At 36.8% G+C, this 24,893-nt stretch overlaps 1 long non-coding RNA gene across 1 annotated transcript in view; it reads left to right on the plus strand.

Moving 5' to 3' along the window:
- The first annotated feature begins 4,813 nt into the window (after positions 1 to 4,813).
- Positions 4,814 to 24,893, plus strand: part of LOC111173195 (uncharacterized) — a 34,342-nt gene continuing 14,262 nt past the window's right edge. The window contains exons 1-2 of the long non-coding RNA XR_002644130.2: positions 4,814 to 5,093; positions 6,818 to 6,969. This is a non-coding gene — a long non-coding RNA (uncharacterized LOC111173195). The remainder of the gene's footprint in view (positions 5,094 to 6,817; positions 6,970 to 24,893) is intronic.

Here is a 24,893-nt window from a genome sequence, read left to right on the forward strand (position 1 = left end):
GCAAAATTGGGGAAGTTTTAAACTAAGGGTACATGCATATTCATGGAGGGACTGGGGCAGAGGAGAATTTAGCATAGAATTGGGGCCAAGGTTGACATAGTCCAAGCTTTAGTTGACTGAAGTCACGAGGGTCAACATCATGGAGACCTTAGTTCCTGCAGGACTCAAAGACATGTATCAGATTGGTATGTATATCTCTTAAGGAGAAACTAGGACTCAGTTTTATCACTGAACTATTGTTTCTTGACTGCTTTTCCTTTGTTCCTGCATTCCCTTACTTTCCTTAAGATTATTAATTACTGAGACCTATTCAGGGGCAAGCATTGTGGCTAGGCTTAGATAACGAAATGGCTTAGGCCAAAAATGGCTTCTCTTATGTCGAGAAAGCCATGCTTGGTGGTCTGTCTCTGGGGATCCCCTACCCTATCTGCTTACAAAATGGGGCATATTTCTTAACTATATCATAAGAATAATTGCACTTAAATCATACATAGTGTTTACATGAAACGTGCTTATTCAAGAATAAGTCTTCCCCAAATTTGCCACTTTCCCATGAGGATTACTTCGAACTAAAGGCAATCAAGACTGAGCTGACTCAGGAAAAGCTCTTCTTCCCCCTGACTACCTAAAAGAAATATAAATTTCCACATTTGTGGGGAAAATCTGCAGTAATAAAAGAATTTACATTGGAAAGGGGCCTATACTGGGAGGAGAGCTACTACCAAAAATAACTTGTTACCTAAGAAACTTATTTGCATAACAGGGCAAACTTTGTTTACCAAACACTTCCTCCTCTCACCTTCCTGTGACTTGTCTTCCCCTTCTTTGTATCCCAGACCTCTACCCCTTTCCTTAGCCCAAGAAGTTTTATATCTCAATTGCCTGGCTGCCTTTTGAATCTCTTATCTTTATGGGGCTCCCCTATATACATAGTTAAATTCATTTTTCTGTTGTTAATCTGTCATATGTCATTTTAATTGTTAGATCAGCCACAGGATCTAGAAGAATAGAAGGAAAATTTTTCCTCCCAACAATAAGAACTAATTATATGAGACTAATCTGAACACAGCAAACACACCTAGACTTTATACCTAACATCTGTGATTATATATCTAACTACCATGTCTTCTGTTTCTTACTTGTGGAACCAAAATGGTAAATTCTACATTGAGTAATACAATTAAGGAGAAAGAAAATTTCCTGAGAAATGCCATGTACTCTAAGTCACAGGTTTCCAGATTTGGCTGTACATCAGAGATACTTGGGGATCTTATAAAAAATTATAGATTCCTCAGCCTCCCTAGCTCTAGTGAATCAGAATTATTGAGAGTTGTGGCCATTCCTCTAATTTACAAGTCAATTTGGTAGGAGAAGCTAATGTAATCTCTCCTAATCTTTCCAGGGATAATTGCAGTGAGGAAAGTAGAGGTGTGTGAGGAGTCTGGAGTCTGTCTGTCTGTCTCTCTGTTTACCTATCGGTCATCATGTAACTATATCTCTAGATATCTAGAGTGAGAGATAGAATGATCTAGATGATATATAGAAACAGCTTCTATATATCTTCATCTAGATGGATCGATCTCTTTAGAGAGAGAGACCTGGAGAGAGATCTCTATCTTATATATATCTAGAACTGATCCATATCTTCCTCTATATGTATATCTCCATCTATATCTATCACTATCATCTCTATTTTTTCCATATTCTCAGGCAGTTGTGATATAGCCAGTTCTGAGTAGCGCTGCTTAGTACACATAGCATTTCTGAGATTTATCAGAGATGAATAGCCAGATCTGCCATTCCTATTCTATCACAGAAAGGATTCAATTTCATGGTATTGATGTTGGCATAGATCGTTTAGAGACCGAAAAATGCTGTGTGTTGGTTAAGCGTTTAAAATAATGAAAAAAACAATAGTGATAGTAGTTATTGCAGAAAAGCCTCAGATTAATGATTCTCATTGCTAATATTAGCTATAATTTGAAAATTTTAACATCTTGAATTTCTTCTTGGTCTAATAATTCCTAGGTCTGGGTGTTTTGGTTTTCTTCTGCATCTAGTATTGATGAATAAAAGCATTTTCAATATTATTTTGGATCAGTTAACTTAGTGGTGGGTCATTTCAGATCACTAACATTTATATGTGAAATTTCTAATTCCTTAGCTACTTAATTTAAAATCTTATTTGTGTATATGGGAATATCTATTAGTAAAAATAGAAGCTATAAGTGTGTGAATAAAGCTGTCCAAATCAGACTTTAATTGCTAGTCTGAAGATCGTATAAATGTTCAAAATTCATCCCAGCACTTGTTCACTCATAGTTTGAGTGCTTGGTCAACACAGATAAATCCAAAACAAACTCCTGAGTGGACGTGTACTTATTGCTTTTAGGGGAGAAAATGGCTGACAGGTTTGCAAATCACTTGTGGCTAAATATGCTGGCCTCAGCCACTGAGAAGGAATAATTACTAGACATTTTTGTTGCCACTCAGAATTATACCACAGTCACTTTTAGAGCCAATTTTGATAATGCCCTATGAATATATGAACTCTGATCGGTCAGAAATGATTTTTATGGATCCATGCCAGACTTTTTTTTTTTAATCAATAGCTGAATGATTTCTAAAAATAGGAGCTAAAAAATATTTTCTAAACACAAGTTGTTCAGATGACATATGCTTATTTTTTCACTGAGGAAAAACTATAGACTCTAATTAACAAATAGTACCTTAACATTCTTTGAGGATAAGAGATTTCACTTATAAAATGATGACAGAAGTGATTATGAAGGTATTACACTCAGGTTGTATTCCCTGAAGATGTGGCGGTAGCTTTTTTCCCCTCCTAGTAATCTATCGGCAGCCCAAGGCTCTTTAAACCCTGAAGGTTTGATAAGAGCAATTGAAAAACTATGAACAAATGTTTAAAACTACTTTTCAGCAAGGAGGGGTTAATTAAACTCAATGAATAATCTTCAACTACTGTACTGTGTCAAGATTTCAGTGGTTTAGGGCTGCTACAGGAGGAAAAGAATGTGACAGGAAAAATGCACTATGTTTTTCTTCAAATGGAAGGGAGTGGCAATAGAAGATGAGAAAACAAAAGATGATCACATATGGTCTACAACTGGTTAACAAGGTAGTCCAGGCAGTCAGAGGACTGAGTGCTCTAAAATACTGCTTACTTATTGTGTCTGGGACAGTTTGTTTCTTTCCTGGTTAAAAAGATATTATTTTCCTACTTAGGAAATTCTCATTTAGCCTTAGCTGAGAAATTCCCTCCCTCTCTTCTTTTTTTTTTTTTTTTTTTTCTGTACGCGGGCCTCTCACTGTTGTGGCCTCTCCCGTTGCGGAGCACAGGCTCTGGACGCGCAGGCTCAGCGGCCATGGCTCACGGGCCCAGCCGCTCCGCGGCATGTGGGATCTTTGCGGACCGGGACACGAACCCGTGTCCCCTGCATCGGCAGGCGGACTCCCAACCACTGTGCCACTAGGGAAGCCCCCTCCCTCTCTTTTTAATGTTCTAAGGACTGCCACTCATCTCAGAATGGCTCCAAGGTTGGATAGGTAGGGGAAACAAACAAACAAACAAAAACATAGAAGTCTTTACTACCTGTAAAGAAATATCAGGTTTTGGCCAAGCATGACTCAGTTAAATATCGGAAATGACTAAGAGAATCTGTGGAATCACAATAATGGAAGAAGGTTTTATGCATTAACATTTAAGTGAAATTCTGAATGTACCAATTTTAAACAAGTCCCATTAATAGATTTTTAGTCGTAACAATTTTTCTTAAAGATTTACATCAAAAACATAATCCAAGTATGTAGTTTTCTATATAGAACCTTATCTTGTAGATGTGCCATTTGTATGTGCCTGTAGCTTTCTAGTACTTCATTCATTGCGCTGAAGATCCGTGGTGCACTGTGTGCTGGCATTTTGCAATGTAATTTCCTCAGGAAAGACAAACATGTTACTAACAATAAATAATAATAAAAATAATGGCAGCACCAAGAAAGGTGACATTTAAAAAAGCATTTTACATTTAATTTTTTTGTGAGAAAAGGAAATTTATACAGAGATAATTATAGAAAACACAAACATCCTAACTTTGTTAGTCTGAAACCAGAATAATTGTATGATCATAATGTGTAGATATGTATAGTCATATCTATGGATTAAATTTTAGCATAAATTTGATGTTGTCTATATAAGGGGAAAAAGATACAATACATAGGATTGGGTAAGAAGTCTCATACAATACCAGTAAAAAAATACCAGGAAATATCTTTTATTTATATTATGTAAATTATTTATTTATTTACATAGATTAAATTTTCTTTTTATTCGCCAGAAAATGAACTGGATTTCCTACTCTTGCATGCTGATTCGTTTTATGCATTTCACCCCTATTTAAATATTTTTACTGCTACCATGCAATAATATCTGATGAGAACTTCTCAAACATTTTCATGGGAAGACAGTATTGAAGGAATTTTCTTTTAGCAGGTATAATTTTCCAGTAATAAAGGCTCATTAATGTTTTTCTTAAACAAAATGTATTTTCTAATTCGGCACATTATTATTTTTTTCTTCACCAACTGCCCTAAATTATTTCATTCAAAAGATGTAGTTTCTCAAGGAATATATTCAACAGCAACTTAGACTCAAAAATGTTACCAAACCAGGTCCCTTTGTCCAACGGACAGCAACCCGAACTCTGAGTTGCTAAGGTTTATAGCCGACAAACAGCTGATTCGCAAGGAAACCGGAGAACAAGTCTCAGAACTGCCTCCCCAAAGGCGAGGATGTTGGGATATTTATGGGATAAGCAGGGAGGTCTTAGGAGTACAGAAAGGTAATGGGAGGCAGGGAAGGTGAGGCAATCCGTGTTCTGAGCAGGCGCATCTCTTTGGGAGCTTCTGCATATTCAAAATAGAGGCGCTGAGCGTGATTGGGGGGTGGAGTTTTCCGGCGTCTGACGTCACCAGGCCCGTTTTAAGCGCAGTGGTTGCAACCAGCCCTAGCTGGTTCTCAGGATAAGCTGACTCCAAGTTCCTGTAAAACAGCGGGGCTGCCAGAAGCTGGAAAGGTATGCAATTAAAAAGAAGGGGGGAGAGCTTCCCTGGTGGCGCAGTGGTTGAGAGTCCGTCTGTCAATGCAGGCGACATGGGTTCGTGCCCCCGGTCGGGAAGATCCCACATGCCGCGGAGCAGCTAGGCCTGTGAGCCATGGCCGTTGGGCCTGCGCATGCGGAGCCTGTGCTCCGCAACGGGAGAGGCCACAACGGTGAGAGGCCCGCGTACCGCAAAAAAAAAAAAAAAAAGTGGGGGGGGAAGAAAAGGAAAGAGAAAATGAAAGCGAACTTAGTGAAGGCAGTTTCTAAGTAAAGGGGTTTTAACAAGCTGTTCCCTTACCTGTTGTTCTGTAAGATGAGCTCAAGAATTTATGTTATCAGCTTCTGTTAACTCTGTGGGGCACGGTTTCAGGAAGTATTGCTGATAATAGGGGAAGTATGTGGCACAGCCTTCGGAGTCAGAGCAAACAGTAACAAAATCCTGGCTCTCCCATTTAAAGTATGAGATATTGGAAAATTGCTTAGTACCCTTAACCTCAGTTTCATCATTGGGGACAATAAATATTCACAGTGTTGATCAGATTAGATGAGACAACACATATAACATGTTTAGTACAATTCCTGGCATTTAATTATATCTCAATAATGCTAGCTATTATTGTTATCACTATTATTGAATTCTTTAACCCACTGCCTATGACCAAGATAGCCTTAACCTTCCCCTTAGCTTGTCTAAACTATATATGGGCCTTTTCCTGACTCAGGGCCCCTGACCTCCCTTTTCCTATAGCATTTACTTTAGAGAACTAGGTATTGTAACTTTTTCTCTGCCCCTTTGAGATTTAAATATTTTTAAAAGTCTCTGGACCCTGGAGCCATCCCTTTGAAATTTAATCAAGGAAGAAGCACCTCTGTCTCCCAGTCTCTGTGGGAAAGTGGGAGCCTCAGTGGGCATCTTGCTCCTAGTTGTAAAACTTTCTCTTGCCTGGAGAAAATTTACTTTTCTTTTGGGTAAAACCTGTTAGCAAATACAGATCCTCCAACTATCCTCTATCTCAGCTTGTAAAATCTCTCCTGCCTTTTGTTTCAGCAGAACTGAGTTTCCAGACTTGGTCTGTGCTCTCTCCTCTTTTGCCAGCCATAGTATCAAAATAAAATAAACTTCTCTATGCCCATCTTGTCTGGTTCAAGCTTTTCTTTAATAACTAACTCATAGCAAGTACTTAATAAATGGCGGTAGTATTGTTTTTAGTATTATTAGAATAGTGGTACGAAGGATCACTTTTTTAAAAACACATTTGCTTGAAGAATAGCTATAACAGGTGTTTGCATAAAAAAGAAATGTAGAAGTTTCTGATGAGAGTATAGTGTTTCTGCATTATTTATTTACAATAAGAATTTGGGGTGAAGACAGGATCCAGGTGTAGATGTGAGTATGAAGAGGCTGAGTTGTGGATGATTTTGCTGAAGATGAAGCATTAAAGGAGCTATGAAAACTAGCTGGCCTCATAAAAAGATAAAAAATATAGAAAAATTGTCAAGTCTTGGAATAAAGAAAACCTGTGATTCCTGTGTCTCAGTGATGGTTGGCTAGGAGGTGCCAGCTTGTGTGGAGTTGACAACGACAGGGAGAGGAAGACAATAATATCCTTAAAATAGGTTGGAGGGAAAGGGCCTGGAATTGGTAATGACCTAGAATTGGTACTAACCTGGAGCTTTCTGTCCTTTATTCACATCAGCTGATGATATCCCAGGATTCGGTTCTCAACATGTGGTGCCTATACCAGCAGCATCAACATCACCTGGGAACAACTTGGAAATGCAAACTCTCCACTCCCACCCCACTTGGGTGGAGGTTCAGAAATCTGCATTCAGCAAGGCTGAAATATAGGTGAGTTATTATTATTCATTTGTTAGGCAAAGCCTTCCAGTTAAATGTGTTCTCATTGTTTATGTTTAACAGAAAAATCCCAGAGGGTTCATTTCAGCCTTGAATTTTATCTACCCCAATTCTTTTTCAACTTAGCGAGTTTAGTGTTAAGGTAAAATAAAAATAAGAAAAGAATAAAAAAGAAAAAACAAATGTAGGAAAAAAGAAATAAAAACCAAGAGGGAAAAAAGAAAAAGACCTAAGACCTAAGACCAAATATGCCTTGCATAGCAAAAGTTCAAGAAAGGAGAACTTTCTGTCTCACATGTAAGAGAATAAGCAGGTTTGTTTTTAACGCCTATTCTGATTTTTCTGGGAAAACTGCAATGAGAAAAGAAGATAGCACAAAAGACTTCTGTATCAGGAAAAGCAAGTCAGAGGCTCTCAGACTTTTTAGTTTCAGGACACTTTTACATTCTTAAAAGTCATTAATGGCCTCAAAGAACTTTTGCTTGTGTGGGTTTTATCTATTGATATCAACCATATTAGAAATTAAAACTGAGAAATTAAAAAAGATAAAATTTATTTTAAAATAACAGTAAGAAATTTATTACATGTTAACATAAACAGACAATCTTAAGGAAGATTATTATATTTTCCAAAACAAAAAAATATGAAGAAGAGTGACATTCTTTTATATTTTTGGAAATTACTTTAAAGTCTGGCTTACTAGAAACTAGAATTCTCACCCCTGCTTCTGCTTTCAACCTTCTGCAGTATTTTGTTTTGGTTGATGAACATGAAGAAAATCCAAACTTACACCGGTCTGTAGTTGAAAAGGAAGAATTTTGTGAAATGCCCAAAAGGGTGTTGGGGACCTCTGAGAGGTCCTCAGACCTTACTTTGAGAACTGCTGGGCTAGAATATCCTAGATTCTCCAAATCTCAGTAGTTTACCATGAACGCCTCCCAAATCTCAGAGACTTGCTCCTTGGTCATGCTGCATTTTATGTGAATCAGCTGGGGGCTTTGCTCAGAGACACAGGCTGTCTGAACAGCCACTGCCTGGGCATTGCCAGTCGTTGAGAAAGAGGAGGATGAGCATGGTGATACATGCACTGGTTCTTTTTTCTTTCTTTTTTTTTTTATAGCTATTATTATCATTGTAAGAGTGTGACTTTCAGAGAAAAGACAATAAAGAGGTGGAGGAAAGTGGGGAGCAGAAGAGAAAGTTAAGTGAATTCATACCTATTTTTCTGTGAAGGCCTGCACTGGTTCTTAACGATTCTTCTGGGAAGTTACCGCCTCACTTGTGTTCACACTTTGTTAGCTGAAGCACCTACTTTAAGTGGCAACAAGCCGAATCCTCTTTCAGGGAGGGGCACTGAATATTGGTGAATAGAATTTAGTTTACCATACTTAAACCTACAGATGACCAGAAGATGCTTGTGAAAAATGTACCCCCGACTAGCTGTTTTTTTGTGTTTTTTTTTTAAAGATTTATTTATTTATTTGGCTGCATTAGGTCTTTGTTGATGGGTGTGGGCTTTCTCTAGTTGCTGCGAGCGGGGCTACTCTTCGTTACGGTGCATGGGCTTCTCATTGCGGTGGCTTCCCTTGTTGCAGAGCGTGGGATCTAGGCGTGTGGCCTTCAGTAGTTGCAGCACGTGGGCTCAGTAGTTGTGGCTCACAGGCTCTAGAGCACAGGCTCAGTTGCTCCGTGGCATGTGCGATCTTCCCGGACCAGGGCTCGAACCCGTGTCCCCTGCGTTGGCAGGTGGATTCTTAACCACTGCACCACCAGGGAAGTCCCCTGACTAGCTTTTGATAAAAGTGTTTTTTCAAAAGGAAATCATGTTTAAATAGTTATTACAACATTATACTGTTAGATGTAATTTGGTTTCTGTTTTTCTGCTTCATTGATGCCCTCTTAAGAAATGATACAGGCTTCCCTGGTGGCGCAGTGGTTGAGAGTCCGCCTGCTGATGCAGGGGACACGGGTTCGTGCCCCGGTCCGGGAAGATCCCACATGCCGCAGAGCGGCTAGGCCCGTGAGCCATGGCCACTGAGCCTGCACTTCCGGAGCCTGTGCTCCGCAACGGGAGAGGCCACAACAGTGAGAGGCCCGTGTACCGAAAAAAAAAAAAAGAAATGATACAGCAGGCAAGCATATAATTTTTAAAATATCTAATATTTCTTTTGAACATTAAGCATGAGTTCTTGATAAAGAATATGGTCTTTGAGAAAATAAAACATGCCAAAATTTAAGCTAGCAATATTATAATAAAAATGACAACATTTTCAAACATTTACTGAGTACCAGCTGTGTACTGATGTACTATGCTATGGTTTTAGGGTTTTACCTCTTACCTGGGTTAATTTCTGAATGGATTCCTTTGTGTGGTCATGTGTGGAAATTGTGATACATATAATAGTAAACACAAATAAAGGTCTTGAAGATAGTTGAAATGACTTTGATAAAAAAAGAGTTTATCAAAATCATTTATTCAACCCAGAAATAAATTTTATTGTAGGTGCTAATGACTTAAAAAAAACAAAGATTTTTCTTTCTTTGGAAAATAGTAGTCATTTCATGTGATGATTTATCTTCTTACTAATATATTAGTTTCCTATTGCTGCTGTAACAGATTACCAAAAACGTTGTGGCTTAAAACAATACAAATTCATTATCTTTCATTTTGGGAGATCAGAAGTCCAAAATGACCTTATAGGCTAATATAAAGGTGTAAGCAGAGCTATGTTTCTTTTGGAAGCTCTTGGAGAGAATCCATGTCTTTACTTTTTCCACCTTCTAGAGGCCTCTTGCAATCCTTGTCTCATGGCCCCTTCCTCCGGCTCACAGCCCATCTCTCCAACCTCTGTTCCTTCTTCACATTTGCTCTCTGGTGCTTCTGTCTCCCTCTTATCAGGACCCTTGTGATTACTTTGGACCATCCTTGTGATCCAGGATAATCTCATTTCAGGAGCCTTAACTTAATCACATATGTAAAGTCTTTTTTTGCCATGCAGGGGAACATATTCACAGTTCTGGGGATTAGGACATGAACACCTTTGGCTGGAGGAGGAGTTCATTATTCTGTCTACAATAGCTTTTATTCTTAAAGAGTGCAGGGAGATGTCTGTCGGTTTCCAGTTACTTGTGGGACCATAAGAGTTGCATATTTAGAATTTAGGTGGAAAAAATGTGTTCTTTTATATCCACAAAAACTGCAGAGGACTGCCAAATACCTTTCCTCACTCCTAACTGCAGATCACTTTATCCATGAAGATTGATAACCATTGTATCTTACAGGTTTTGTATACTATTATTATCCACATTAAAAAATCTAATTATCTCTTCAGTTTCCCTGAGTTGTTTTCATACATAGCTGGGCAACCCAGCTATGCCCCAGAATGAATGGTGGAGATCTTTAAAAAAAAAAGGCAAAGCATAAAACATGATTTAATTGCCTAGATTTTTTCCAGTTAAGTAAGTATTAAATAGGAATGTGCCAAGATTACCCACCAGTTTCAAGGATGTTTTTCTGTTTGTCACTCTCTGTAACACATTCCATGTCACTACCTCAGGTAGATCACTTAGATCACTAGGAGGAAGTGTAATAGAGGATAACTCAACTGAAGAGCTGTACACTAGAGGCTGTCAGAATTACCACCTGTCTCATTTTCTTTAGATGAAAACAAGAGTCAATATATAGACTGACCTATAAGACAATGGCTTTGTTATTCAATAAACATTTTAGAGTTAATTTCAATGGGAATGATTTTCCTTATTTGATTTTTTTGTTAATACTGAGTTTCTTATTTTTGAATTAATGTGTGCAACATATATTGAATTCCTACATTTGCCAGGCTGCATATAGGCTCCTCACACATGTTTTCACCCAATGCTTTTATGAAGCACATGTAATTGATACTAATCCATGTGTAATCAAGGCCTATCTTGTCTTCTCATCCTTAGCTATTTATGTCTTTGTATTCAGGTAAAAGTTTTGCTCGCAGCTAACCTGGGTATGGACCTAAGATTTCTTCAGGTTGCCTATGCATATCTACTTTAAAAAACAAAACAAAACAAAACAAAACAAAAAAAACCTAGGGAGCAAATTGAACTCACAGAAGGTTTTATAATAGAGATAGAAGATGGGTTTACATATGACATATCTGTGCTATTCACAGTGTGATCCAAAGACTGGTGCCTGACCACAAATTATTTGTTACCTGATCAGTGATGAAGTAAGCACAACAATTTTATGCCATGGGGATGAGAGATTACCGTAGTGTTTCTAAATATTACTCTCATTATCTATGCTTGTCTTGTCATGGACCAATACCAAGCAGTTTCTGGACTGACATTGTTTGGAGTGTTACATTTGAGAAACACTACTATACTGTAGAGTAGATAAGTTAGAATAACTTATTTGAAAGTGCCATGCAAACTGTGAGTCTACTTGAGGTTTTACCTTATGCAACTTTCCCTAATCCGGGTCCACATTTCTATAACCATTATGGCCCCTCCCCCAAACTCAAATTCCTCATTTTTTGTTACTTGATCAATTGCTTGAGGTTATAACCTATTCAAAGCAATTTATTGAGAACTATTTATGAAATATTCTCCTCAAAAGGCATGTTTTTCTCAGAATGTGATCATAAGAAAACTCATAAACTCATACACAAAAATAATACAATGAGAATATAAATCAGATCTGTGTGATTCCAAAGTCTGTGAGTTACAACCCTCTTTACAAAGACATTTTATAATACTATAGGTACATATTAGACAGTTGAGTTTGTTTTTTACCTTCTTTACATTTTTATATAAAATCTGGAAAATTTGAAATATCTAGCTGAAAATACTCTGAAAATAAAATTGAAGATGTCCTTTATGTGCCTGATGAGTAATTAATACTAGTTAATACTATTTTATCTTTGGAAAAGATAACTTTGGAATAATAAAGCGAGACCTGAAACTCCCAATTGCTACCAGAAGGGGTAAATGCAGGCAGTGATCAAGTAGTAGGAACAGAAAAATAGGTTACTGGTAAACCTGAGAACCTCAAATTAAACCCTGTGGGAAAACAACCCTGTTATGTATTTTTAATCTAAATATACATCCTGGATGCATGACCATTGTATGATCTTGTTTATGAACCTACCATTCCAAACGCCCAATACTAAGACAAGGCCAATGTCTGTTCACAAAATTTTTATCAATTGGCTGCAAATTGATAAAAATAAGGATTGCATAGTAGATCTTTAATAAAATAAAAATACTCAATTTAAAGAACAGATTTTTATTTTTAGATTTCCAAAGTAAATTTAAAAAATTACTCCATTCTCCAAAACCTTTTTGAAATGTTTACGTGTCTGTGAAATTCAAAGGTTAAGGCACTGCAAATCTAGGGCAAAGAGTACAGGTGCAGGAATCTGGGAATTTCATAGTTTAGCCATTTTCTATATATAACTGAAGATACAAATACCTCCCTCTGATATATGGACACTGTATGTAGACACTGATTAATTGATTTAATGCATAGATGGACATAGAAAAAATAACGATCATTTAATGTAATTGAAATATCTTAGTAAAAGCCATGGTCAGATACACTTTTCACAGTTTGAATCACTTAAGGAAGTTGGGGAGTTGAGTGATCATGCCACAAGTTTATGGCAGACTATTTAATTTTGGAAAGAAGAAATAATTTTTCTATTGATGTTTTTATCCACCTGTACCTAATTAAATTGGTTTTAATTATCATTTAGTGTTCGCATGGGTAAAGGAAATGCCTACATTTTTTTGCTAAGAGTGGATAGCCATTTTGCTCCTTGCAAAAGACAATGTGGTTTGGAAGTGATGTGCATATCTTTCTCTTTGCTTCTGTTCTTTTCAGGAAAAGATGCAGGAAATTGAACAGAAGGGTATGACAGAAAAACCTCCTGAAATGAAAGAAACAACAATGTATTCTAACCCCTTCTATGTGAGGCGATACTGGATGCTAACACAATAAGAGCATTACAATAGCTCATTGCTGATGCATAAACATGTAGAAAGGATGCATTTCATTTATATAAAAATTCTCTGAGGCAGAAAGGCATTTATGTTTGGAAAATAGTTTAGTCCTTGTTATAGAAACTGAGTGCCTAGGGCCTGTTTATTGGCTCAAGATAGTTTTATAAAGGAGGAAAGAAACCACTCTGGTCAATTGAAAGTGAATTTGAAGCTCCAGAGGAGAATCCAAAGAATAGAAAGTGAGCAGAGGAGGAGGGTAGCAAAGCAATGGCAGAATGTTTTATGCTATGTAATATAAATCCTCACTAGAATACCTACATATCTTTAATTAAAAAATAAAAATCTAAGGAACCAACAACTATGAGGAGATAGAGAAACTTGAACTAAGTTTTCTTGGTTATCTGGTAGGTGTGGAGATCTCCATTGAGATTTTGGTTGTGCTAAGGTTGAATTTCTGTTATAGTTGTTTGCTACTGCTGAGGATTAAGTATTTCATATTAGATTGTGTAATAAAACAGCTTATTTTATATTTCATCAGTTAGGATTACATTTAGAAGTAAATAACATAAAACCCAAGGAACTATGGTTTAAATGAGTAAAAGACGTTTTAATCTGATAACAATATGAAGACCTGGTGAAGGCAAACTCTGCCCAAAAATGTCATCAGGGGACCCAGACACATTCCACTTTTCTGTTTCCCCATCTTTAGCATGTGGCTCTTACCATGATGCTTGTCAGCACTGGTGCAAGATGACTGCTAAACCTGTAGGCATCATGTCTACATGCCAGAGAAATAGAGAGAGAGAGGGAGAGAGAAAAAGGGAAAAGGAAAGAGAAAGAGAAAGAAAGAGTGCTGGTAGCCTGCCAAGGCTGTCTCTTTTTTAAAAAGCTTTCTTTGGAAGTTCCACTTATTAATTTCTGCTGTTTCTCATTGGCGGAGCTGGTTCCACTGGCCAGATCTACTTGGAAGGTTGCTAGAGAGAACAGAAAGCCAGCACACTAAGAACTTGTGCCACAAATTTCTTCAAATTAATTCATTCTTTTTGAATATATTGACAGTATTCAGTTTAAATCAGGTATAATTATAGTTAATGTTACATTGATGACAAAATACTAACCAAACAATTTAACAGATTTTTAAAATTGAAGTATAGTTGATTTACAGTGTTTTGTTAATTTCTGCTGTACAGCAAAGTGATTCAGTTATATATATATATACATTCTTTTTTTATATTCTTCTCCATTGTGGTTATCATAGGATATTGAATATAGGTCTCTGTGCTATACAGTAGGACCTTGTTGTTTATCTCAATAGATTGTCGATGTCCTAACTAGGACATCAATTAAAACTACTAAAACATTGTCCTATTTAGCAATTTCTTGCTTCTACTGATAAATTATTGAGGCACAAAGATATTGATAAAAGTTATTGGAATAACTATACAGTTATGAAGACTGGAATAGTTAAAATAATTGTCCAGATTGTGATTAAAAATATGGACAATTTTCAATATTGATAGTAAATACTTATCAAGTGTTTGTTGTGTGTGTTGTGCATTAGGAAATATTTTCATATTTACGTTAACTTTCAGCTATGCAGCCACAAGAAATAATTGATGGGGATGGAGAATGCTCAGTTCAGGTGCCTGATATTGTATTTGCTGAAGATTCACACCTTCCTCAGGGAACTGTCATACATCTGTCTGCCAAAATACAAATATTACTGGAAGGGTAATACTCTTTAACTTCTAATTCCTTTATATTAAGGAGTTAATTAGAAACCTACTTTAGTGATAGAATGGATTTGGGACTGGGCCTGACTTCTAAGATTTTAGGATATAAAGACATAAGTCAGGAGGACACTGAATAGAGAAACGAAAGAGTCTAAAATGTTTCTGCTTTGCAATTTTGGCTAAACCTGATGCAGGGAGGAAGCTAAAGAGTTAAACGTTTAATGAGACCTGTTATAGCTTCTAGAATTTAGAGGTTATCAGTATGAAATCTTTATGACATTCCTCCCTGAAAATCTATTTCTGCTTGAATAATTTAAAAACATATATCTTCTGCTTATGAATTATTGTTATTTTTTTTTTTTTCGCGGTATGCGGGCCTCTCACCGTTGTGGCCTCTCCCGTTGCGGAGCACAGGCTCCGAACGCGCAGGCCCAGCGGCCATGGCTCACGGGCCCAGCCGCTCCGCGGCATGTGGGATCTTCCCGGGCCGGGGCACGAACCCGTGTCCCCTGAATCGGCAGGCGTACTCTCAACCACTGCGCCACCAGGGAAGCCCTTATGAATTATTTTTGTAAGAGGTTTTCACATCCAACTTAGCAAAACACCCAAATGCAAGGAGATAAATGATGTCCTCTCTGGTTGGCAACATGTTGAGGTTTTTCATCTCTAATTCTGTTATGCTATGGTCACCATCTCCTCTGAATTACGTATATATACTGTCAATTAAATTAAAAACCTTTCAATGAATTATGCTTAGAACTGGAAACAGTGAATCTATTCTGAGCTAATGTGATATTCTCTCTTCATTATCCTTTATTGGTTTAAGAAAAAAAAGTAGCCTCTGAACCTTGTGCTAGCATATAATTTTGAGGCACCACTGGTTTAAAATTAGGAATTCTCTCTACCTATCAATAATTTCACAAGTGAACAACAGGAAAACTAGTTCAGATACCTTAGGACTGGTAGTTGGTTTTTCATCTATATTATTCAATTGTTCTAAAAAGTAATGTAGATAAAAAGCTCCACTAGAACCTATCTTTCCTGCCTTGATGTTCTGTTGGCAAAAATCACCACACATAGCCTCCTTACTGTGATATCCAGGATTAGGAGAGCATACTCTGAGGTCTGCAAAAAGGAAAAAAAAATATAGGGAGAAGAATGCATGTTATACTATTTTTCTTCTTTTTTAGTTTGAAATAATTTCAAATTTACAAAACAATTTGGAAGACTATTACAAAGAACTTTTTCTCCTGAACTGTTTGGGAGTAAATTGCCAGCACGATGATCCACCATCCTTAAATACTTGGGTCCGTATTACCTGCAAAAAGGGGAATTTCCTGTATAATCACAATACAACCCTCAGCTTGGGTTTTTCTGATGCTTTCTCATAATTGCGTTCAGCTTATGCATCTTTGGCAGCGGTATCACAGAAATGATGCTGTGTTATGCTCATAGCATCCTATCAGGTGGCACATGATTTTGACCTGCCACATTGCTGATGCTGATAATTTTGGTCATTTGATTAAAGTGGTGGTTTTCCAGTTTTTCCACTGTAAAGTTACTCTTTTCTCCTTTATATTAATAAGTATTTCGTGGGGAGGTAGTTTGAAAGTATATAAATATTCTATTTCCCCCTCCAAATTTCACTTACTACTTTTAGCATACATTGATGTTTCTTGGCTTAATTACTTTTTGCTTTGATAATTGTCAAATGGTTATTTTCTAAACTACTGTTCCTTCTACATTTATTAATTTGCATTCCTCTGTAAGAAGAAGTTTTCTTTTTAAAAAAATTATCTCAGTATGGACTAATGGATTTTGTTTTGCTTAATGAGTTATATGTTATTTGCTGTTATTTACTTTGTTGCTCACATGTCCAGATCCAGTCAGTGTGAACACCTTCAAGATGGCTCTTGAGTTAATTTTGCTTTGTTTTGTTTCTATGTTTGTTTTGATATGCCCCCATCATTAAGCACTTCCTTGCTTTCTGGCACAAGATGTTCCAGGATCATCTTATTCTTTCCTAGCCCCAGGCCTGGACTCAAGCTCTTTCTACAAGGAGTTCTGGTTCCTTTTAGTAGAGAATACTATTTAGAAACCAAGATCTGTGATCTTGGTGTGGTCATTGCCATTGGGGTGTTGTTTTTCTCAGGCCATGCAAGTCGATAGAGCTACAACACACATGCGCGTGCACATATACACACACACCCTTCCTTTTACACTCATACTTAATTCTGTATCTTTATAGATTGAAAACCATATGATTTCACTAATACCTTTAATTCCAGTAGATCGCTTTCTATATTAAAAAACCACAAATTCATACTAATACCTCCTATTCAAACTGATACCTCAAATTCCTATTCTATTTCAGCTATACAAAGTGCGTTTTCGTTTTCTCCTTTTCTATATCCGTAGTCCTCTCCTCAAATAGTAAGAAGCCTAGCTCCGTTCACCCACAGTATATTTACAATTGGATTGGTGCTCCCTTCATGTAACCAGTTTCCCACTGTCACAGTAGCCATCCCCTCTGCACAGGGACCTCCTCATCCTACTTGGGCTCCAGCCACCAGCCAGGATGTCTTTTCACCACTTTTCTTCTCCTTCTCAGACCATTGCTCATACTGTTCAGGCTCTGAGACACCACACTGGGCTCCTGTCGTATGCCCTTTTACACCTCTTAGGCTCTGATAACACATACACAGCCTCTGATGCACTTCCTCCCAAATGCCTTTTACTCCATTTGGGTTTTAACAGTTAGAGTTGTGCTACTGCCTCATCCTCCCCCATAGACTCCTAACCTGTTCAGACCATGTAATAGTTTTAGACTGAGAGGGAGAAAGGAAGCAGGGAAGGAAGGAAGGAAGGGAGGAAGGGAAGGGAGAGAGGAGGGATGAAAAAAGAAATGCATGAAGGACAGAAAATAGAAAGCCAAGCAAAAAAGGAAGCTATACAATTATTTAAAATTTCAGAGAATGCCAGTCTTCATTTTACAGGTGTGAGTGTGGACACTTACCACATACAGCTAGAGGCACTCATTATTTCACCTCTTTAACAGTAAAATTTAACTGGAGGTTGCTGAAAACAGTAATCATGTCAGAAGGTGGTGATTTTATAATAAAGTACAAAGTATGCAGAGCAGAAGGATTTAAATCTGTTCAGTGATCTTTGAGGTCACTTTAGTCTGTATAATCACAGGATTCTTGGGGGAGAAATAGATGGGTACAGGAATATGAAGAAAGCTTTTAGAGAATTTTGTATTGTTGGTGATTCATTATGTGGTCTGTTTTTGTTTGTTTCTTTGTTTCCAGAAAACAAATACCAGAGAGACAGAAGATTAGACAGTACAGGATTATTATCATTCTGGTTTTGGTTTATAGGTTGATTATTATAATTTGATTGCCCACAGCAGTGACTAAACACTGATACACAGTAGAGAATAACTCTTGAAATCAAAGCCTAAACTTAGTGCATTGGCAGTGATGACAAGTCACATCCATCAACTGTTTGTGAAGATACTGGACTGAATGAGATTTTTGCATATTTTCAGTTTCAAACTCTCATGTATTTGGATCAAAATCCTAATATTTTAGGCAAATATAGTCAATTTTCTTACACAGTCAATATTTATGATGCTAAGCCTGTGTCAGAATGACTCTAAATCATCGTATTTGGCAAAATATTATATGTAACAAGCTCAGAATTAAGTACGAATATAATTACTGAGCTGAAGAAGGGAAAACATCCAAGAGTTGTTAGTTTATGCTGTTCAGAAAATGCACATATACACAGACATGCACCACAGTAACAGGCAGTAATTAGTGATTTATACTTTGGTAAGCATTCTTTAAAGGAAATATATATTTTCCTAGCATCACTTTTATGTCTACACCTACAAAGATGATTATTTCCATGTGTAGCGTCACCTAGAATGAAGTCCTCTACCATTTGAATAATTCTAGAATAGAAATAGTCACAGTAAATAATCAGTCTCCTATTAAAATAAAAAATGGCCCCACTGCTGTCCCACAGCATGTTAAAGAAACATCATAAGGTTGATAAGGAAAAATTATTAATGTTGAATATTGAACATTTACTCTTCTTACACCACATATATACACGTCTCAACTTTCACTAAGAGGGGCCCATCACAGGACCTGCTCTGTGTGGTCTATAAATAATAGATTATGAAAAAAGAATAACAGAAGTGCCAGGAAAGCTTAAATTAACCTACATATTACAGAGCTTAGAAAGAGTGACAGTTATTTATATTTAATTATGTTTTACTTGAATCAGTATTCTTTGCAAAGACTTTTATAGCAAGACTTCCTTCTCCATTGACAAAATCTTCACTTGCATTAATCAAAATAAGTTTAGTTGAATAGTATCTTCAGATAGATTTGGTATATTTTTGAGCATATGAAATTTGAGGATTCCTTTCTGTTGATTTCAAACATGGACAGTAACACATGACATCTAATAACGTACAAGAGAAGTTTAAGATGAGTTGGATTTTTTTAGATTAAATTATTTGTAAGTGGACTGCTTTTTTCCTGCCTGTTTTGATATGAGATTTTTGTGTCTATCTTTAGGTAGACACAAAAATGTCACTAGGTTCTACTCTGTTGTTTATTAAAATTTTAATTAAATTAAATTCTGGTAACACTTTCTGGTTACATGGAAGCCCCTTGGATTTGCATGTTCAATTTTTTCTTTGTTTCAGATATTTAAAAAATAATAACATTATTAAAAATTTTTAAATTTTTTGGTACTTTGTCTTTTTAATAAAATATAAATGCTATTTTTTATTGATTCTGTCTTATTTATTATTTTTTCCAGTCATCCAAACTAGTTTGACCTTTATCTTTGTGTCAGTCTTCCAGGCCTTTCTAATACCTCCGTAGCTCCACTTTCATCTGTTGTTATCCTTTACTTTGCATTATAAGTGATTTTATCGGTTGTCTTCTTCACATCTCTGATTTGGTTTTCTACATTGTTGAACTTATCCTTTATTGGTTCTGATAGCACTCATTCAATTACGTAGCCCTTCTGTCTGTCTTCCCGTTCTAAGGGTTCATCATCTGCTGTTTTTTTCTTTATTTGCACTTCGTATGCAATGTGCCTACTTTTGGTTAGTTACAGAATATTTCCATAATTCTACGTTGCTATCAGTGGAGTAATTTCTGTCCAACCTTTATATTGGAAAAATAAAAATATTGCAAATTTGCTTGGCTTCCCTCTCTGTTTACCTAGATATATCTTGAATCCTCTAGTTAGAGCTTTTATTGAAATTATGTAAGTTGAAGGATGATATTCAATAAGCTACATGGTTTGGACAGGTGGGTGGGGCTATGGAAAGTTCCAGGCAACGTTTTGTCTCTGTCATGTTTGTATGATTCTTGAAAGCATAGAAATTCAGGGCCAATTTTGCCCAACTGAGCAAATATTCCTTGCTATTGAGTGAAGGCCTTCAAATTTTGCTGTGTTGCTTCATACGGTGGTGAGCCCAGACATAAATGAATAAATGAGTGCCTGAATAAATGAGTATGTCAAGGCATGGCCAGCTTCTATACTTTGGGCCCCAAGAATGCTTTCCATATGTATAGGAAAAGGGACTCCATATAAGAAAAGCCTCCCACGTACTGCAAAAAAAAAAAAGAAAAGCCATTTTTTCCCAATTCTCTCAATTAGAATATTGTTAGTTAAATTGCTCTCTAAAGAGAGGGATTATACTAACCAAACAACTTAATTTTTCTAAGTGGGTGAAGGTAGGTGAAGGAAAGTAAAGTCCCAATTTTCCTATTTGTTTTCGTTGTTATTTTCTTTTTAGAAAAAGGTCACTCTTACTAATATTCTACCATAATGCTCTGCTTTTGGGAAAAAGTAATTTTATATCATTTTACCACGTCCTGTTTCAATTTTGACATCATTTAATTGTGTTCTTGTTGGTATTCTTATTTTTTGTATATTGTATAACAAGATATCCTAAAGTTTTGTAGCATAATATTGAAATGATTCCTAGTTTCAGCATTTTGGCATTGGTGATATTTCCTTAATGGTTATCTTTTGCTGCTTCTAATCATTTTGCATTCACAATGCCATATTCCCTGGATATCTTATTTCCTTTTCTCGATTTCATCTCCATAATCCTAGATAACCAGAGACATCTAAACTTGATAGAAGCAAGTGTAACAGTAAAATTTCTGTACTTTTCCCACACCATTCCCGGTGTTCAGTGTGACAAACCGTAGATGAATATAGGTAGTCTCTGGTTATAAAGTAGCTGTTAAAATCATTCATGCTTCCACTTATATTTTCAGTTTATTTCTCTTCTACTTCACAGCCTGGCCTTTCCATCTTTGCTTACATGATACAAATATGGGAATGTAAAGGAATGGAACATTCTAAGGTTAACAAGTCATTCTGCTTTTTTCTAAGAAGCCAGAATCAGCCACAGGCTGATGAATAGACAGCCCATTATTTCTACTTGTCAGAGTTAACATCCTGATGTCGTTCTTGGTAAGGAATGTTAACTAAAACTTTTCATATGCAAAGATATTTTAAAATCATCTTTATAGCTTTCATTTCAGGAAGGTCTCATCTAGTCATTTTATATTTTGACTTCATGAAAACTCTGAGTTTACATGTTATATAAAAACATAATGATTGATATAACTTGACATAGAAATCATTTAAAAATTAGAATATTTTTTCTTATATAATTGAAATATATCTGAAGTTGTGTTTATAAGTTGCATATTTTGGTAATAATATATACAGGAGTGTTTTCTATTTAAAGTGATCCTGTTTGAATCCTACTCTAAAGGGAAGAATCATTTTCCATATAAGATGATTATTTTCATGTCCTGTATATATATTCTTTGGTATATTTTTAGGTGGTATGTGCATGTGAACAGAAGTGCCTGTGTGTGTGTGTGTGTGTGAGTGAGTGTGTGTGTTTTTGTGTTGGTGGTATTATGAATAAATATCTTTCTCTTAGTAATAGAATTCCTTCTTTGGAAGGGACCTGTTACTATTGAGTCAATATATCGATAAGTCAATCGAAGTGGAGGGTGAGATTTCCCTAAAGGCACTGTTGCATGTAGTAGGCTGCCTTTTGAGATGGTCTGCAATGATTCCTGATTCTTGATATTGAAGTGTGTCTTCCCCCTCCCCCACACTTTCTCTCCCCTCCCTCTCCCCACTCCTCTCTCTCTCTCTGTATATATATATATGTACATATATATACACTCACACACATACACACACACACACACACACACACATATTGCTCCATTTCAGTGTGGGCTTAACCTAGTGTATCTCTTTTAACAAATAGAATAGTCCAAGAGCGATTTGGAATGCCACTTTCAAAATTAGGTTTCAAAAAGACTGTGACTTCTCTCTTGCCTCCGCTCTCTCTATCTCTTCCTTCTTGCTCTGATGAAGCAAGCTGCCACGTTTGAGCTGCACAATGGAGAGGCCAACGTGGCAAGGAACTGGGGTGGCCTCCAGACAACAACTGTGAGGGGCTAAATCCTACCAGCAACCATGTAACTGAATATGGAAATAAACCCTTCCCTGGCTGAGTCTTGAGATGACTTCAGTCTCGACTGAAATCTTGATTGCAGCCTGTGAAAGACCTTGAAGTAAAGGACCCAGATAAGCTGCACCTGACTCCTGACCTACAGAAATTGTGTGATAGTAAGTATTGTTTGAGGCCACTAGTGTTGGGGGTAATTTGTAGTAACTAATACATTGAGTTAGAATATATAAACTGTTCTCTGAGAAGTCACGGTCTGCTAATAAAAGGACTTTTATTGGTGGGTGAAGAAAAGTGAAGGCCAGAGATAAATATTTCCCAAGAGTAGCAAAATAGGCTTTTACTCAGAGTGGGGCTTGGGAGGAAGAATTGAGGTGCCTAACGAGAATTACAAGGGAATTTTGCAATATGATATGCAATATAAAGTTTCTTCTAGTTTTCAAAGGAAATTTTTAGTAACATCTACATTACCTACAAGTATATTGTTGAGTTGAATCTCTATTGAAGGGATGTGATAACATATTGTGAGTGAAGTAAAGGTGACAACGGGGGGCAGGGGAAACCTTGAGGAAGTTCTTGGGAGCCCAACCACATTGGAATTGCACCTTGTTTATTTAAAGTTAAGTTTACCTCTTTGTCAATTGCCTAAGTAATTTGGCTGCAACTGAGTTAAATTACAGGTATTTTTATTTTAGATCAAAAGCTCTGAGATGAGTTATGGACATAGATTACTGTCAAAATTGGTGAACAGCACAACTTTTAATATTACTAAACATTTGGAAAGAAATATTGACTAGGAAACATTTATAATATGTGTTTTGTGTTTATAATTTCTATGACATTTTCTATGACAATATTATTATGTAAAAAATATGGTTTTGGCCTTTAAATATACTTTCAGAGAAAGTATTAAGGCTGAGATAATGCAAAACTGAACTTCTGGAAAAATCTGTCTAATTTACATGTAATAGAAAGATAGCAGGGATAAGAGAAAGCCCAGAAAATAGCATATTGGTGCTCATGAATTAGAGAGGAGTTGATGTGGAAAAAATCTGCATTAACATTATCTTTATTTTGTTTGTTTTTAAATTCAGTTACAGATAAATAACCAGATGTGAAAGACATTCAGGATTTTGGGGAGATATCAAATGATATAGTGCTCCCAGGTCTTTGCCAGAGTCTCAACTTAGAATCCTTACTTAGGTGAAAATATATGCAATACTCATTTCCATTGAAATAAATGGAACTCTACTGTGTGTAAACAGAAGACAATTTGACTTTCACACCTCTTGTCTCCCTGCATAGGTTACTTTCTTCACTATCCTTAGGGAAATCTGTTACAGATAACCACCACCCTTTCTATTAGTCTTAAATACTAAACACTCTAGTAATTTCCAGACATGATAACCGTTACATTTCACTAATATAAAATGAGTGGCTCAGAGCAACAGTCAAAATTCTAAATTTCATCAAAGCTTGAATCTCTCCCCTACCTCAGATTTCCTTTAAACCTGAAAGTCTACAGAGTGGTAAAGGGAAAACTGGTTTCTCATCTATTTTTCTCACTTTTTTCTTCTGTTCCTCCACACCAGCAATCTGACTGTGTGTTCTGATCCCTTTATATTTGGAGCTGGGGGAGAGGAGCGGTGAGGCAAGATGTTGCTTGACGGGCACTGTCTTTTTCAGGTGTCAGTTCTCTCTGTGCCTGGCATATAAAGTAAGGGAGCCTCTGGGTGTGAGAAAGGTCTTGAGAGCTGATCCTTTCTCTTGTAGAGGGCTCTTTGGGTTTCTGGAAGACCCCTTTTCACAGGATTTGTTACCTTTGGTTCCGTTAATTCAGATAATGTCTCCTTTGCTTACAGCTTTGCTAACTTTTTGGGTTTTTTTAACTGTCCTTTCCACACATACATATTTTGTTAGGGTCTCATGGCTCTTCCAGATACCTGTCTTGGGGAAGAAAAATCCCATTACAGTCTCTCCAGACCAGTTCTTTCTTCCTTTGTGGTCTCTAACAAACTGTGCTAGGACAGGCTGTTCTCAGCATTGCCATTTCACTCTCCTTCATTGTCAAAAAAGCAAGTCAGACACAATTTTAAATTTGGTTCTTGCTCTGTCTTTAGTAACCCACATACTGCTGGGGTCATGGGCCATGTTCTCTGGTCTCCATGAAGTCCTTCTTCTCTTTCCTGTGGGGGTAAGGGTGTGATTGGGAGGAGAATATGCAACAGAACCTCACAGTCTTTTTCCAAACAAATTATTTCCCTGTTTTTGGTTAATACCACTCAATTTCTTTTATATTTTGGGGGTGGTTATTGAACCAAGGATTGCTAGATATTTTAAAATCTTTGCATAGTTCCACATAGATGATGTTTGAAATATGGAAGTATCAATACTTCCTAACTTTAAACAGAAGGTGTCATATTTTAACATCCTATTATTTATAGAATTAGGGCTTGATATCTGAAGGAATGGGATTAGCCAAGCTGTTACCATAAGTACTGCTTGCTGCAGGACAGGCCAGTCAATCAGGAGATGAGGTGTTAGGGCAGGGAATAGTGACTTTATTCAGAAAGTCATCAGACCAGGAAGATGGTGGACTAATGTCCTAAAGAACCATCTTTCCCAGGTTTGGATGCTAGTTTCTT

The sequence above is a fragment of the Delphinapterus leucas genome, chromosome 2 (genome assembly GCF_059928025.1).
Source record: "Delphinapterus leucas isolate spDelLeu-1000000601 "Yukka" chromosome 2, BTC_Dleu_Yukka2, whole genome shotgun sequence".
Lineage (NCBI taxonomy): Eukaryota > Metazoa > Chordata > Mammalia > Artiodactyla > Monodontidae > Delphinapterus > Delphinapterus leucas.